Below are 19,058 nucleotides of genomic sequence, written 5' to 3' on the forward strand. Positions count from 1 at the left end.
CTGCTTCTTTTCTCTTCTTTTACCCTGCCTGGAATACCTCTGTGAAGTGTGAAGGTGCAGCAGCCATTTGGTGACCATGAGATAGCAAGCATAAAGACTAGAACCAACACAAAATGGAGCAGGTGCGGGGGGAGGAGGTGTGTGTGGAGAAAAATGTGCTTGAGTCTCTCATGGCATCGTACAGCAACAGCACCAGTACTAGGCTACCTACCTCTGGGTTTTTTGCTTTTAAAATAATTAAATCCCTGGATATTTAAGCCACCATATAGAGGGTTTTTGGTGGCAGTGGAGGTGGTTATTATTACATTTTTTTTTAAAATTAGGTAACCCATCCTTGATACAAATATTAAGTCTTAAGATTTGGATGAGAGGCAGAGGTGGTATTTTTACTTTTTAAACTTTGTATTCTTTTGTGATGTTTGAATTCAGTAGGCAAAGAAATGACACAAACATAAAACAGATTTTAAAATCCAATTAAAGTAGATGAGTATTACACATAGTTGTTTTAAGCCCTGACTTAAAAGAGAACTATTTTTTTCACAAAATTGTTTCTAGTATTTATACTGAATGGATCATAACAGAAACAATTTAATATGTCATCCCATAACAGAATGGTTGCTAAAAGGACAAATGTAATTACATTAGTGATTATACAACAATATATAAAAGTGTTGGTCCTTTAGCTGAGGCTTTAAGATGCATACGACTCAGCCATTAAAATTCAGGTTCTGCACCTGTAAGTAGAGAATGTGACCTGAGATTCTGCATTCCTAACAAGCTCCCAGGGGACGCTGCTGCCGCAGGGAATAAGGCTCTCACCAATCTTCATGGATCAGAGGTGGAGTTCTAAGGCTAGAGGAACAGTAAGCACAAACTGTGGTTTGTTCAAGATAGCACTCTTTGGGGAGCACTTAGTTGACAAACAGTTATTCTTCTAAGGAAGAGGAGGTTATTTCTCTCTTCTTGTTTAAAAGATAAGTTAAACATTCCTGTTTATAGAAAAATGATAGTGATAGGGTTTCATAGAGTTGAATGCTAATGCCCTTCCTCTTTTTGTTCTTGATTTTGGATGTTTAGAGAAAGATGAAAACAGAACTCAGAAGAAGAAATGAGCTAAATATTTGGAGGATTGTTCATGAAGCTGTTTCCAAAAGCAGTGTTCACAGGATGTGTTCCTGTGTTGGAAAGCACTAACTCAGTAGGCCTAAGTTGTTCAAACTCTGTGCCTTCAGAAGAAAAGGCCTGCTTTCATGATTGGCCAATGGCCAGCTCCTGGGATCTGAGCTCTTGGAATGTTCTACCTCTACCATTTGGATCCTATAGTTACTGCTAACAATGTGACTTACAGTAAACACATTTCTGCTCTGAGAGTGTGGAGTCTGAGGGGCTGAAGTCAGATGCCCAGCTCCTACACACCTATGTTACTGACCCTGGATAAAAACCATGAACACCAAGGCTTCAGATGAGTTTCCCTGGATGGCACAACTTTGCATGTGTTGTAAAAGTTGGGAGAATTAAGCACATTACATGCAACTTCAACAGGGGGAGGTTAAATGAAGAGAGGCTTGGCAGCTTGCACCTGCTTTCTGCTGGACTTCACATCATGAGCCTTTCCCTTTTGCTGATTAGCATCTGTATTACTTTTGCCAAAGTAAATCATAACGATGAATACAATAGCTGCTGAGTCCTAATAAAAGCAAAAATAAACAAATGGAACCTAATCAAACTTAAAATCTTTTTCACAGCAAAGGAAACCATAAACAAAACAAAAAACCTACAGAATGGGAGAAAATATTTGCAAACGGTACAACCACCAAGGGCTCAATTTCCAAAATATACAAACAGCTCAAGATTGGAATCAAGATTGCTGGGAGAAATATCAATAACCTCAGATATGTAGATGACACCATCCTAGTGGCAGAAAGGGAAGAGGAATTAAAGAGCTTCTTGATGAAACTGAAAGATGAGAGTGAAAAAGCTGGCTTAAAACTGAACATTCAAAAAACTAAAATCATGGCATCCAGTCCCATCACTTCATGGCAGATAGATGGGGAAACAATAGAAACAATGACAGACTTTATTTCTTGTGCTCCCAAATCACTGTGGATGGTGACTGTAGCCTTAAATTAAAAGATGCTTGCTCCTTGGAAGGAAAGCTATGACCAACCTAGACAGCATATTAAAATGCAAAGACATCACTTTGCTGACAAAGGTCCATATAGTTAAAGCTATGGTTTTTCCAGTAGTATATGTGAGAGTTGGACCATAAAGAAGGCTGAGTGCTGAAGAAATGATGCTTTTGAACTGTAGTTCTGGAGAAGACTCTTGAGAGTCCCTTGGATGGCAAGTAGATCAAACTTGCCAATCCTAAAGGAAATCAACCCTGATATTCATTGGAAGGACTGATGCTGAAGCTGAAGCTCCAAAGCTGAAGCTCACCTGATGCAAGGAGCCAATTCATTGGAAAAAATACTGATGCTGGAAAAGACAGGGCAGGAGGAGAAGGGGGTGAGAGAGGATGAGATGGTTGGATAGCATCATTAACTCAATGGACCTGAGTTTGAGCAAACTCCTGAAAATAGGGAAGGACAAGGTATCCTGGTGTGCTACAGTCCATGGGGTTGCAAAGAGTCGGATATGACTGAGCAACTGAACAACAACAACACAGATTACCTAACTCACAAATGACAACAAAGAACAACCCAATTAAAAACTGAGTAGAAGATCTAAATAGACATCTCTCCCAAGAAGATATACAGATAGCCAAGAAGCACATGAAAACATGCTCAACATCACTAATTATTAGAGAAATGCAAATCAAAACTATGAGATACTACCTCATACCAGTCAGACTAGCCATCATTAATAAGTCTACACATAAATGCTGGAGAGGGTGTGGGGAAAAGGGAACCGTTGTTCACTGCTGGTGGTAATGTAAATTAGTGCAGCCACTATGGAAACAGTTTGGAGATTCCTCTGTTCCTAAAAACAGAACTACCATATGATCCAGCAATTCTACCTCTTGGTATTTATCTGAAGAAACCGAAAACACAAACTCGAAAATATATCTGTACCCCCAGGTTCATAACAGCATTGTTTACAATAGCCAAGATATGGAAACAACCTAAACGTCCACTGATATATGGATATACACAATGAGACGAAAGTGACAGTTTCAAGGGGTAAAACTTTGTGCCTAAATGAAAAAGCTACTTTATAGTAATTTTTCACTGAAAATATTCTGTGTAAATAAAAAGGCTTAAATCTCTTTCAATGTTTTTTATTAGTGTATAGTTATTTATAATTTTATATAAGCAACTATAGGAAATGGTAGAGAGGTTCCTCAAGAAACTAAAATAAAACTACCATATGATCCAGATCTCTTTTAATTTTGTAAATTTTTCCCCTGCTGAGAATCTATCTTTGCTTTCTATTCATAGATTGACACATTTGTGTTAAATATATATATAAACATTATATATCACTTATATGTGGAATCTAAAACATAACACAACTTAATCTATATATATATATATATATAAAGGCTCACTCACATATAAAACAAACTATGGTTACCAAAGGGGAAAGGGAGAGATTGAAATTAGGGGTATGTGATTAACAGATACACACTACTATACGTAAAATAGAAAAGCAACATGGATTTACTATATAGAACACAGAACAACATCAGTATCTTGTAATAACCTTATAACCTATAATACACACGGATACAATGGAATATTATTCAGCCTTAAATAGACATTGTGCCATTTGTAACAACATAAATGGACCTGGAGGACCTTATGCTAAGTGAGATAAGACGCACAGAAAGGAAAAAAAAAAAAAACTGTATGACCTCACATATGTAGAATCTTAAAAAAGTCAAATGCACAGTAGAGAGTAGAGTGATTATTACCAGGGGTGAGAATATGGTGGAAATGAGGTAATGTTGATCAAAGGGTAAGATGAATAAGTCTAGAAAGCTAACGTATTGTACTGAACACTGGAATTTTCCTGAGAATAGATTTCAGATGCTCTAATCACAGAAAAACTGGTAAATATGTGAAGAGATGATATGTTAATTAGCTTGACTCTAGTAATCATTTCACTATGTGTATCATGTAAGTATGCTGTACATCTTAAAAAAAAAAAAAAAAAAAACTTTCATTAAAAAAGTAAATCTTAAAAAGCTTGTTTCCATTTCCAACAAAACAACCTGTATTAAATGTGCTTTTATTTTATTATTTATTTTCTGGAGTTGTCATCAATTTTCTAGACTATACCTGCCGAGCTCCTGTGTGGATGCATGAAAATTTATAACATCAACTGTATTCACTTTCTAGGGCTGCCATAATAAATTACTACAAATCTTGGTGGCTTAAAACCAGAGAAAATTATTCTTTTGGAGTTCTGGAGACTAGAAGTCTGAAACGACTATCACTCAGAAGAATTCAAGGTGTTGATGGGGTCACACTCTCTCCCGGCTCTGGGGAGAATCTGCTCCTTACCTCTTCCAACTTCTTGCAGCTGCTAGAAATCTTTGGGCGTCTCTGGGCTTGCATCTCTATCACTCCAATCTCCACCTCCTATAGTCAGAATGCTACCTTCTTTTCTGTCTGTATCAAATCTCCTTTGCCTTTCCTTCTAAGGGTATGTTTGATTACATTTAGGTTCTGCATGGGTAAACCAGGATACTCCTCCCCAGTGCAACATCTATAACTTAATTTATTCTTCTGCAATAAACATCCATAACTTAATCACACATGCAAAACTACTTTTCCATATTTATAGGTTCCAGAGATTAAGACTTGATATCTTTTGAGCCATTATTCAGCCTACTACATGAACTAGTGTTAAGTTATAGAACAGTACTCTAACAATGTGATCCATCACACACTTCCATCTCTAATAGGATGGATATGGAGGTTAGAAGCCTTAAAATAGATATGACTTCCATCAGTTTTAGAGAAAAAATGAATTCCATAAATGGAAACACTTCATGGGAAGCACCTGATATTGAAGGTCAGATTATTATGAACTTAAATACCACAGTTATTTCAACTGCTGAATCAGTCCCCACAAGACATTAACTGGAATGCAACCAAGAGCATGAGCTGCTGAGTTGCTATGTTTTGCCAAATTAAGATCAACTTTTATCAAATGCAGAGGCAGATAGTTTCTTCACTCTTATAAAGCCAAAAAGACAAAATATATTAAACAGTGGCTGTTTACATTACCTTTTAGTGAGTCACATAATGATTCACCATATACTTTCTTTACATTATAAATTCCATTAATTTTATTTTTTGGTCATTGTAGTCATGTATTTTCTATGAAAATTTTTCAATTTTTTACCAAAACTTGGTGTCTCCTCCCATATTGAAAACATTAAAATTTTTATGTTTAAATTATATTTTTCCTGGGAATCAACTTTGAATTTTAAGATACTTTCCTATAGAATTACTAAAATAGCTATCCATTGTCTTCTAAATATTTTAATATAATGCTTGCATTCAAATGTGTAAATGAAACTAGTCTATTATGACGTTTTGGTACTATTGTGTGTGTTCAGTCACTCAGACTTGTCTGACTCTTTGCAACCCATGAACTGTAACCCGCCAGGTTCCTCTGTCCATGGGCTTTCGTAGGCAAGCATACTGGAATGGGTTGCTATTTCATCTTCCAGGGGATCTTCCCAACCCAGAGATCAAACATGTGTCTCTTGTGTCTCCTGCTTTGGCAGGTAGATTCTTTACTCTTGCAATGCCTGAGAAGCCCTGCTATTTTATTAGCTTTTTATATAAAAATTACCCTTCTCATAGAAGAAAATTTCCAACAATACTATGGTCTATAATTTTTAAATGATATCTGGATAATCTATTTTGTCAAAGTGAGTTGTAAACAGATATGATGCCCAGTGTTCTCTCAAATAATATACTTCTAATAAATTTTTCAGAGTCTTCCATGACAATTGCCTTAAGCAATTTTGATGATAGTCTGTCAAAAATAATCTACCTTGTTTTGACTGTCTAATATGTCAGTTTTATGCAACATTTTTCTATAATTATTTTTCTCTCTCCAGTGTAGCTGATACATTTCCTTTCGCACATTTTTTTTCTCTTAATTAGGCTCATGGAGTATTTATCTACTTTATGTGGTGAAGATACAAACTGGAATTAATCTTGCTAAAATGGAAGTACCTGGGTAAATACCGCAGGCTTTTAGATGAGATCTCTACCTTCTAGAAGTAACAGCAAAGAAAAGCAATTCTCTCAAAGTATGAAATACAGCCTCAAATAATCTCAGATCCACCAAATCATGGTAATATGCCCATATCTACCTTCTTGCCAGAAGAAAATGAAATCATCCCAATAGGAAGATAACATCATTTAGGATGGCTAGGATCTGCTATACATTCTATCTGACATTTTTTTTAAATGATCAGACATATATATCCATGCAATGAAATAGTATTCAATGATAAAATGAAATTATTTATTAAGCCATTAAAAGACATGGAGAAACTTGAAATACATATTTTTAAGTGGTAGAAGGCAGCCTGCAAGGTTGCCTACTGTGTGATTTCCAACATAAACATTCTGGAAAGAGCAAATCTATAAAGACAATAAAATTATCACTGTTCACCAGAGGTTCAGTGGGACAGAAGGAAGGATGAATAGGTGGAACACAGGATTTTTAAGGCAGTATTGTATAATGGTAGAAAATTGACATTGTGCATTTGTCAAAACCCATGGAACCATACAACACAAAGAGTAACCCTAATGAAAACTATGGATTTTAGCTATTAATAACATTATCAATGTGTGCTCATCAATTTTAACAAATATATTGCATCAAAGCAAAACATTAATAATAGTGGAAACTATGGCAGGGGAGAAGAAAGGGTACATGAGAACTCTCTATACTTTCTGCTCATTTTTTTCCTGTAAATGTAAAACTGCTTTAAAAATAGTCTATTCATTAAAAAATAATTGCAAGACATGCACACATACACACAACCCAGTATATATGTTTGTAGCCACAAAGGAGAAGTGTGATTAAAATGTGGCAGAAACAGTATTTAAAGAGTTCTTGGCCAAAAAAATGTTCCCAGACTTACTAAAGACACATCTCAGATTCCAAAATACCTATAAATCCAAAGTAGGAAAAAATACAAATAATACCATACCTATACATCATAGTGTTCTTGCCTGGAGAATCCCAGGGACAGGGGAGCCTGATGGGCTGCCGTCTATGGGGTCGCACAGTGTCGGTACGACTGAACCGACTTAACAGCAGCAGCAGCAGTGTACATCATAGTGAATCTTAAAGGAAAATACTGAAATAAGAAAAAAAAATCTTTTAGAGGCACATCAAAAAGACTAACAACTTACTTTTTAGTAGAAGTTGAAAAACAGTAATAAGCTTGAGTGAGCGAAAGTCCTAAAAGAATGTAACAGCTAAACTTAAATTGTATGACCTGCAAAAATTTCCTCCAAAAAGAAAAAAGAATTAAATTTACTTTTAAAGGCAATCTGAAAATTTTAGTGGAGGGAGGCATGGGGTCATACCTGTTCATTAAAAGATATACTAAATGGTATTCTTCAGCAGAAGAAAAAATGATTCCACGTGGGAGTACAGTATTGCAGAAGCAATGAAGTGTTTCAGAGAAGATATCTGAATGAACATAGGTGATTTCAAAAACCAGAAGTATATTTCTCTATTGTATTTTAAAAGTATACATGGAGTAAGAACTCCAAAGCTGTTAGGCAGCTCCATGGATGCAGCTCCTGCCTATCTTTCTGCCTCACTACAATTAACATTTCACAAACTTTAAGATCGATCAATTAGCCCATTCACCACATCCTTGTCCCCCCAAGAGGAGGGATTAGAATATACTTATTCAGTTAGGCCAAATGTTTTATTTATATTCCATTGACCAGAACATGGCTACATAGACACACATGGCTGCTAAGCACACTGGAAACTGTAGTCTTTATTCTGGGCAGCCATGTGCCCCACTAAACATCAGAGGTTCTATTATTAAATAAGAAATTAAAGATTGGTAGATTTGGGAAACACCAAAAGTGTTGCAACCCAACTATCCATGAACAAACTTTCTTCACACAGAGTATCAACCTGTTCCCAAGAGAACAAACTCCAGTGTATCATAGAGTTACTAAACCTCAAAATCTACACTCTGTGGGTGATATTTCTCTTCTTAGATTCATATGTGGTAATTATTTCCCAGACATGTTTTATGGCCTCAAGTTATTTAATATTAAATGCTGGAATATTAATAAAACAACCAAAATGAAGCTCCCAATCAAAAATAGGAAAATAGGAAACAATAGTTATTGATTCTTCAGTTCAGATCAGTCACTCAGCTGAGTCTGACTCTTTACAACCCCGTGAACCACAGCATGCCAGGCCTCCCTGTTCATCACCAACACCCAGAATTTACCCAAACTCATACCCATTGAGTCAGTGATGCCATCCAACCATCTCATCCTCTGTCGTCCCCTTATCCTCCTGCCCTCAATCTTTCCCAGCATCAGGGTCTTTTCCAATGAGTCAACTCTTCACATCAGGTGGCCAAAGATTGGAGTTTCACTTTCAACATCAGTCCTTCCAATGAACACCCAGGACTGATCACCTTTAGGATGGGCTGGTTGGATCTCCTTGCAGTTCAAGGGACTCTCAAGAGTCTTCTCCAACACCACAGTTCAAAAGCATCAATTCTTCAGCGCTCAGCTTTCTTTATAGTCCAATTGCACATCCATACATGACCACAGGAAAAACCATAGCCTTGACTAGATGGACCTTTGTTGGCAAAGTAATGTCTCTGCTTTTTAATATGCTGTCTTCACTTCAGTTCAGTTGCTCACTCGTGTCCGACTATTTGCGACCCCATGAATCGCAGCACGCCAGGCCTCCCTGTCCATCACCAACTCCCAGAGTTCACACAGAGTCGCGTCCATCGAGTCCATGATGCCATCCAGCCATCTCATCCTCGGTCGTCCCCTTCTCCTCCTGCCCACAATCCAGCCCAGCATCAGAGTCATTTCCAATGAGTCAACTTTTCACATGAAGTGGCCAAAGTACTGGAGTTTCAGCTTTAGCATCATTCCTTCCAAAGAAATCCCCGGGTTGATCTCATTCAGAATGGACTGGTTGGATCTCCTTGCAGTCCAAGGGACTCTCAAGAGTCTTCTCCAACACGACAGTTCAAAAGCATCAATTCTGAGGCACTCAGCCTTCTTCACAGTCCAACTCTCACATCCATACATGACCACAGGAAAAACCATAGCCTTGACTAGATGGACCTTAATCGGCAAAGTAATGTCTCTGCTTTTGAATATGCTATCTAGGTTGCTCATAACTTTTCTTCCAAGGAGTAAGCGTCTTTTAATGTCATGGCTGCAATCACCATCTGCAGTGACTTTGGAGCCCAAAAAAATAAAGTCTGACACTGTTTCCCCATCTATTTCCCATGAAATGATGGGACCAGATGCCATGATATTCGTTTTCTGAATGTTGAGCTTTAAGCCAACTTTTTCACTCCCCTCTTTCACTTTCATCAAGAGGCTTTTGAGTTCCTCTTCACTTTCTGCCATAAGGGTGGTGTCATCTGCATCTGAGGTTATTGATATTTCTTCCAGCAATCTTGATTCCAGCTTGTGCTTCTTCCAGTCCAGCGTTTCTCATGATGTACTGTGCATATAAGTTAAATAAACAGGGTGACAATATACAGCCTTGATGTACTCCTTTTCCTATTTGGAACCAGTCTGTTGTTTCATGTCCTGTTCTAACTGTTGCTTCCTGACCTGCCTACAGATTTCTCAAGAGGCAGGTCAGGTGGTCTGGTATTCCCATCTCTTTCAGAATTTCCCACAGTTTATTGTGATCCACACAGTCAAAGGCTTTGGCATAGTCAATAAAGCAGAAATAGATGTTTTTCTGGAACTCTCTTGCTTTTTGCATGATCCAGTGGATGTTGGCAATTTGATCTCTGGTTCCTCTGCCTTTTCTAAAACCAGCTTGAACATCTGGAAGTTCACGGTTCACATATTGCTGAAGCCTGGCTTGGAGAATTTTGAGCATTACTTTACTAGCGTGTGAGATGAGTGCAATTGTGAGCTAGTTTGAGCATTCTTTGGCATTGCCTTTCTTTGGAATTGGAATCAAAACTGACCTTTTCCAGTCCTGTGGCCACTGCTGAGTTTTCCAGATTTGCTGGCATATTGAATGCAGCACTTTCACAGCATCATCTTTCAGGATTTGAAACAGCTCAACTGGAATTCCATCCCCTCCACTAGCTTTGTTCGTAGTGATGCTTTCTAAGGCCCACTTGACATCACATTCCAGGATGTCTGGCTCTAGATGAGTGATCACACCATCGTGATTATCTGGGTCATGAAGATCCTTTTCGTACAGTTCTTCTGTGTATTCTTGCCACCTCTTCTTAATATCTTCTGCTTCTGTCCATACCATTTCTGTCCTTTATCGAGCCCATCTTTGCATGAAATGTTCCCTTGGTATCTCTAATTTTCTTGAAGAGATCTCTAGTCTTTCCCATTCTGTTCTTTTCCTCTATTTCTTTGCATTGATTACTGAAGAAGGCTTTCTTATCTCTTCTTTCTATTCTTTGAAACTCTGCATTCAGATGCTTATATCTTTCCTTTTCTCCTTTGCTTTTTGCTTCTCTTCTTTTCACAGCTATTTGTAAGGCTGCCCCAGACAGCCATTTGGCTTTTTTGCATTTCTTTTCCATGGGGATGGTCTTGATCCCTGTCTCCTGTACAATGTCACGAACCTCATTCCATAGTTCATCAGGCACTCTATCTATCAGATCTAGGCCCTTAAATCTATTTCTCACTTCCACTGTATAATCATAAGGGATTTGATTTAGGTCATACCTGAATGGTCTAGTAGTTTTCCCCGTTTTCTTCAATTTCAGTCTGAATTTGGTAATAAGGAGTTCATGATCTGAGCCACAGTCAGCTCCTGGTCTTGTCTAGGTTGGTCACACCTTTCCTTCCAAGGAGTAAGCATCTTTTAATTTCATGGCTGCAATCACCATCTGCTGTGATTTTGGAGCCCAGAAAAATAAAGTCAGCCACCGTTTCCACTGTTTCCCCATCTATCTGCCATGAAGTGATGGGACCGGATGCCATGATCTTAGTTTTCTGAATGTCGAGCTTTAAGCCAACTTTTTGACTCTCCTCTTTCACTTTCATCAAGAGGCTTTTTAGTTCCTCTTCACTTTCTACCATAAGGGTGGTGTCATCTGCATATCTGAGGTTATTGATATTTCTCCCGGCAATCTTGATTCCAGCTTGTGCTTCTTCCACTCCAGCGTTTCTCATGATGTACTCTGCATATAAGTTAAATAAGCAGGGTGACAATATACAGCCTTGACGTACTCCTTTTCCTATTTGGAACCAGTCTGTTGTTCCATGTGCAGTTATAACTGTTGCTTCCTGACCTGCATACAGGTTTCTTAAGAGGTATGTCAGGTGGTCTGGTATTCCCATCTCTTTCAGAATTTTCCACAGTTTATTGTGATCCACACAGTCAAAAACTTTGGCATAGTCAATAAAGCAGAAATAGATCTTTTTTGGAACTCTCTTGCTTTCTCCATGATCCATTGGATGTTGGCAATTTGATCTCTGGTTCCTCTGCTTTTTCTAAAACCAGCTTGAACAGCCATTATCAAAACCTGCAGGGCAGGGACTTCAAAAGTTCCCTATCAGAGCAGTGTAGTGATTTTTAAAGTCCCTCCAGTTCTGTCTTCTGGGAGGATTTTCTTTTTTATTTTTTTCTGTGGTGCCTGTCTTTACCCTTTGGGAGGCTCTTTTGTATTATTTTCCGTAGTCATATTTGAAGTCCAGTGGCAAAACATTTACAAGTATCTTCATGCTAATGCCGTTTCAAACCCCTGGGGATTGCTTTATGGGTTAAACAGTTACAGGATTTTGCAGTCTTACCCTGTATTTTGTGTTTGTTTGGTTTGGAGGGGTGGTTATGGTAAACTTTAATACTTCAAAAATGTAATTGATTTCTGGCCTATTTGCTATCAGCTAGTTCCCTATCTAGGTATTTATTTAAGCCTTAAGACTTTCATTTATTGGCCTCAGTTATACTCAACCTCTGTCTCTCAATTTAATAGCAGCTGAGCATCTGAAAGCTTAGACTCTGATGAAAAGGAAATATCCTTAATCCTCACCCTGTAAAGGTTCTCCATGCCTTTTTTTTTTTTTAATATCCTGCTAAGAATATCCTGCTAAGCTACCCCTTAGAACTATCACTTACATAGAAGGTTATTTTCCACATACATAAATTCTGGAAATAAGTAATTTAGGCCTTAATAATCTTCAACTTTTCAGCATTTTTTAATCTTTATTGAACTCAGTGTGTGGCTTCTGACTCATGGTCTAAAATAACTGCTGAACTCTAGACATCACATCTGCATTCCATCCAGAATAGAGGACTCTACTGGAAATGTAACATTAAACCTGGAAGCCATTGAGGATTCTCTCACTTTAAGAAAAGAGAAAGAGAGAGATCTATGGGGTTTGGAAGGAAAATTAGCAGTCTTTCCCACAGTTATCTTTTATTCTACCTTTTATTTTATTTAATAAAATTTCTGCATTTTAATCCTTCCTTAAAATTGGTAAAACATTGATCAATAGTGTGTTTCTATATATTGTTTTTCTAATTTCTTATACATTTTAGTTTCTTAACATGTTTATTCTTTATTTTTGAACATTCTTTAACAATAAAGGCATTTAATGGTGGCATATATGATAGTAGCAATGTAATGTATTATGCATTACATGAAACCATAATGTTACAAACTAGTGTTATCTCAATATGACATAATAAATTGACAGAAAAATAACTTGTACCAGGTAAGCTATGAGTTTATCTTTATAGTATACATGAAGGAAGAATGTAAACACAGAGAAAAAAATGCTTATTAACCTGCTTTGCCTTGTTCAAAGTAAAAAGACAGCAGGGCCAGTTGCAACTCTGGACTAAGAATATTCACACATGGCCTGAGAGAATGAATATTATTACCTAATAACTGGTATAATTTTAATATCTATTAAATATTATTCATATTTTTATCAATGGGTAACAATAACATCTATGAATAAATAAATAAATGTATTTAATATGTAAATACAACTTTTGCTATGTTCTATATATGTTGGTATGAAGTGTTCTGTTTTACACTGTTTTATAGATAATAAGTTCCCTTCTGAGTTACTTTTTGATAAAATAATTATCTAGCAGTATATATGTCTTCACTTCAAAGTTGCTAAGAACTTTGGTAAACTTTTATATAATTATGCCTTTTATTGATTTATTAAACTGTGTTAGGTATACCTTGAGGCAAGTAACAAGATAAATTTTAAATGATTCTGAGCAAAACATTTTTTAAAGGAACTGCACATACCTTAATTGACATACGTCAGGCTCTGTGTGTGTGCTTATTTTTATATAAAATTAAGAATGTGATTAAACTATTCCTCCCTCACATGGATCATAGCCTTGTCATGGCAAAGGAGCTTGGTTAGCTCAATGAAGCTATGAGCCATGCTGTGCAGGGTCACCCAACATGGATGGGTCATATTGAAGAGTTCTGACAAAATGTAGTCCACTGGAGAAGGAAATGGCAACCCACCCCAGTATTCTTGCTGTGAAAACCCCATGAACAATATGAAAAAGCAAAAAGATATGACACCTGAAGATGAGCCCCCAGGTCAGAAGATGTCCAATATGCTACTGGGGAAGAGTAGAAGACAATTAAGAATAGCTCCAGAAAGAATGAAGCAACGGAGCCAAAGCAGGAACAATGCTCAGTTGTGGATGTGTCTGGTGGTGAAAGTAAAGTCCAGTGCTGTAAAGAACAATACTGCATAGGAACCTAGAATGTTAGGTCCATGAATCTAAGTAAATTGGATGTAGTCAAGCAAGAGATGGCAAGAGTGAACACCAACATTTTAGGAATCAGTGAACTAAAATGGACAGGAATGGGAGAATTTAATTCAGATGACCATTCTATCTACTACTGTGGGCAAGAATCTCTTAGAAAAAATGGAGCAGCCCTCAGAGTCAACAAGAGAATGGAAATGCAATACTTGGGTGCAACTTCAAAAACAACAGAATGATCTTAGTTCGTTTCCAAGGCAAACCATTCAACATCTTAGTAATCTAAGTCTATGCCCCAACTACTGATGCTAAAGAAGCTGAAGTTGACTGGTTCTGTGAAGATCTACAACACCTTCTATAACAAACACCAAAAAATGATGTCCTTTTCATCAAAGGGCATTGGAATGCAAAAGTAGGAAGTCAAGAGATACTCAGAATAACAGGCAAGTTTGGCTTTGGAGTACAAAATGAAACAAGGCAAAGGCTAACAGAGTTATGTCAAGAGAACACACTGGTCATAGCAAATACCCTTTTCCAACAACACAAAAGATGACTCTACACATGGACATCACCAGATGGTCAATACCAAAATCAGATTGATTATGTTCTTTGTAGCCAAAGATGGAAAAGCTCTATCGAGTCAGCAAAAACAAGGCCTAGAGCTGACTGTGGCTCAGATAGAGATCCTTATTGGAAAATTCAGGCTTAAATTGAATAAAGTAGGGAAAACCACTGGGCCATTCAGATATGACCTAAATCAAATCCCTTATGATTATACAGTGGAGGTGACAAATAGATTCAAGGGATTAGACTGGGTCAGAATGCCTAAAGAACAATGGACAGAGGTTTGTAACATTGTACAGGAGGCAGTGGCCAAAACCATCCTGAAGAAAAAGAAACGCAAGAAGGCAAAGTGGTTGTCTGAGAAGGCTTGACAAATACCTGAGGAAAGAAGCAAAAGCAAGGAAGAAAGCGAAAAATATACTCAACTGAATGCAGAGTTGCAAAAATTAGCAAGGAGAGAAGGCTTTCTGAAGTGAACAATGCAGAGACAGAGGAAAACAGAATGGGGAAGACTAGAGCTCTCTTCAAGAAAATTAGAGATACCAAGGCAACATTTCATGCAAGGACGAGCACAATAAAGGACAAAAATGGTAAGGACCTAACAGAAGCAGAAAAGATTAAGAAGAGGTGACAAGAATACACAGAACTATACAAAAAAAGGTCTTAATGACCCTAATTACCACGAGTGTCTAGACATCCTGGAGTGTGAGGTCGAGTGGGCCTTAGGAAGCATCACTACTAACAAAGCTATTCAAAGTGATGGAATTCCAGCTCTGAACTATTTCAAATCCTAAAAGATGATGCGGCATTAAAGTGCTGCACTCAATATATCATCAAATTTAGAAAATCCAGCAGTGGCCACAGGATGGGAAAAGATCAGTTTTCATTCCAATCCCAAAGAAGCAATGCCAAAGTATGTTTAAACTACCACACAACTGCAATCATTTCACATGCTAGCAAGTTTATGCTCAAAATCCTTCAAGCTAGGCTTCAGCAATACATGAACCAAGAACTTCCACATGTATAAGCTGGGTTTAGAAAAGGCAGAGGAACCAGAGATCAAATCGCCAGTATCTCTGGCATCATAGAGAAAGCAAGGGAATTCCAGAAAAGCATCTACTTCTGCCTCATTGACTACGTTAAAGCTTTTGATTGTGTGGATCACAACAAACCTTGGAAAATCCTTAAAGAGATGGGAAACCAGACCACCTTACCTGCCTCCTGAGAAACCTGTGAGTCAAGAAGCAACAGTTAGAACTGGACATGGAACAACCGACTGGTTCAAAATTGGGAAAGGAGTGTGACAAGGCTGTGTATTGCAGCCTGTATGCAGAGTACATCATGCGAAATTCCATTCTGGATGAATCAAAAGCTGGAATCAAGATTGCTGGGAGAAATATCAACAATCTCAGATGTGCAGAAGATACCACTCTAATGGCAGAAAGTGAAGAGGAACTAAAAACCTCTTGATGAGGGTGAAAGAAGAGAGGGGGAAAGCTGGATTGAAACTCAACATTAAAAAAACTAAGATCATGGCATCTGATCCCATCACTTCATGGCAAATAGAAGGGGAAAAGTAGAAACAGTCACAGATTTTTTGGGGGGAAGGGGGCTCCAAAATCACTGGGGATGGTGACTGCAACCATGAAATTAAAAGATCCTTGTACCTTGGAAGAAAATCTATGACAAACCTAGATAATGTGTTAAAAAGCAGAGATATTTCTTTGACAACAAAGGTCCATCTAGTCAAAGCTATGGTTTTTCCAGGAGTCACGTGTGGATGTGAGAGTTGTACCATAAAGAAGGCTGAACACTGAGAACTGATGCTTTTGAAATGAGCTGGAGAGGACTTTGGAGTGTCCCTTGGACTTCAAAGAGTTCAAACCAGTCAATCCTAAAGGAAATCAGTCCTGAATATTCACTGGAACAAGTGATGCTGAATCTGAAGCTCTAATACTTTGGTCACCTGATGCAAAGAGCCAACTCATTAGAGAAGACCCTGATTTGGGGAAACATTGAGGGCAGGACGAGGGGGGTGGGCGACAGAGGATGAGACGGTTAGACAGCATCACTGATTCAATGGACATGAATTTGAGCAAACTCCGGTGGATAGTGGAGGACAGAGGAGCCTGGCGTGCTGCAATCCATGGTGTTGCAAAGACTTGGTCACGATTTAGTGACTGAACAAAAACAGCAGCAATAATCTATTCCTCAATAGCACAATTTAGCTTGTCTCACAATATCTATCGATTCTCAGAGAACTGTGCTGACATTTGCCATTACAATTATATTTTGCTTTATGTGTTTATTACTAGTACCATTGTTTCTTACATATTATTTTGAAGATAGGACATCTTTTGGAGATTTGTTTTCTATCTTTTTGTGGAACAAAAAAGTCTTTTCTCTCATAAAGGTTTTTTTTTTTTTTTTTTCCCCCAGAACAATGTGTACTTTAATCAAAACTTCCAAGCTACTAGTTTAGCTTAAGGAAAAAAATCATATAAGCTAACCAGCAAAGGCCTTAGCAAACATTTACATATAAATTTTTCAAATATACGTGTACATTTGACCCTTGAACAAAGCACTGGTTAGGGGCACTATCTCTTCAAAAATCCATATATTTTAGAGTTAGCCTTTTGTATCTGTCTGTACTTTCACACTTGAGGATTCAACCAACTGTGAATTGCGTAGTATTTACTAAAAACAAAACCACCCCCGCCACTTGCAGTTAAACCCATGCTGTTAAAGCGTCAACCATGTATTGCTAGCTGGGAACTCTAATTTCTGAACTCTGAGACAAATGAGCCATTGTCACACAGACTACAGCCTTTTCCCAGACTTTTTGCAAAACCCCCCTCATATGGGACTTCCACAAATTTCTACGAATGCCTGGCATTCAGGGCATTGTCACCCCATAAAGCAATGTACCACAGAAAGATGAAGGCTGGGTGATTAGCTTAGCAGCAGACCAAGGTAGGCATGTAAACTTGACCTGAGGTTAAGGACCTGAATACAGATCCCCTTATGCAAGTTGTGGACGTTTATTAAAGTCTTCATGTTGCCACAAGAGGAATGCACACCTTAGCCTAAGTGACTTCCTGATGCACTCCTCACTCTGCTAGTTTCCTCCCCATTTTAAAGACACCAACTTAAACCATTTGCCAGGCTGAATTAATCAAACACAGATGCCCTAATTCCTCACCCCCACCCCTAAGCTACGCAAACTGGGGAGACCAAATGTACACAACCCCCACTCCATCTGGCAACATATATTCAACATGCTACATAAAGTATAATTTCCATTTTATTGTCTTTTCAGAGACACCAATATTTCTTCAGTCTTTAAGGACTTGGATCCTTACATGGGCTTTGGTGGAGGATGTGGGGCAGCACCTGCAGGTCTAAATCGGGGTGGAGGTGTTCGGTCCTTATGAGCTTCCCGAGAGCGATTCCTGACTACCTTGCTGTGAATGGCATAACTCACGCAGTAATGTAGTTTCACACACAGCTTGGGAAGCACGTAGGCGTCGAAAACACTCGCTTCAGAAATGTCCCTGACGGCTGCCGCCTCTACGATGTTCCGAATGACGAACTTCTTAATGGCCTTATCCTTGGGCACGCATCGGGCACAGTTGGTGCAGCGAATAGGCTGCACGTGGCCGCGGCCCTTTTTGGCACGACCGTTGTTCCTTCTTTTCTTGGTCATCTTGGAAGCGCAGAGGCGAGAGAGCTCTCATAAAGGTTTTTTTAGAATTTTAAAATTATCTCTACAGGACAAAAATTTCATCAGTATAATTCTTTGACTTTTTAAAACTTTTTCATTTAAGATAATTATAGATTCACATTCAATTGTAAGAACGATTACTAATATAATGAGGTCCCCTGTACCAGTTTCCACCAATGGTGGTATCTTACAAATCTTCAGTACAATATCAGAATCACAGTACTGACATTGGTACAGTCAAAATTTGAGCATTTCCATAATCACTAGGGTCCTTCACGCTTCCCTTTGGCTCTCATACATACTTCCTCCCTGAATCTGCACTCATCCCTACCCTCTGGCAGGAACTAGTCTGTTCTCCACTTCAATAATTTTGTCATTTCAATAATGTTATATAAGTTAACTATTATAGAATGTAACATTGGGATTGACCTTTTTTCCCTAAGCTAATTCAATGGAGATCCATGTAAGTTGTTGCATATATTCATAGTTTGTTCCTTTAAATTACTGAGTGGTTCATGACTTAGACTTACCATAATTTGTTCAACCATTCAGTAATTGAAGGATATTTGGATTATTTCAAGTTTTGGACTATTATGAATAAGGCATCTGTGTAGATTTTTGAGTAAATATGAGTTTTCATGTCTCTGGGATAAATGCCCAACAGTGTAATTGCTGATTCCAATGATTGTTGCCTGTTTAATTTTATAGAAAGTTACCAAACTATTTTTCAGAGTGACTGTACCATTTTACATTTCTACTAGTTATGTATAAGTGACCCAGTTTCTCTGTATACTCTTCAATATTTGGTGTTATCACTTTATTTTAATCA

At 37.9% G+C, this 19,058-nt stretch overlaps 1 pseudogene; it reads right to left on the minus strand.

The window, feature by feature from the left end:
- Positions 1 to 17,527: 17,527 nt before the first annotated feature.
- On the minus strand, positions 17,528 to 18,235 carry LOC138435524 (small ribosomal subunit protein eS26 pseudogene; annotated as a pseudogene).
- Positions 18,236 to 19,058: the final 823 nt, after the last annotated feature.

This window comes from Ovis canadensis, chromosome X (assembly GCF_042477335.2).
Source record: "Ovis canadensis isolate MfBH-ARS-UI-01 breed Bighorn chromosome X, ARS-UI_OviCan_v2, whole genome shotgun sequence".
NCBI lineage: Eukaryota > Metazoa > Chordata > Mammalia > Artiodactyla > Bovidae > Ovis > Ovis canadensis.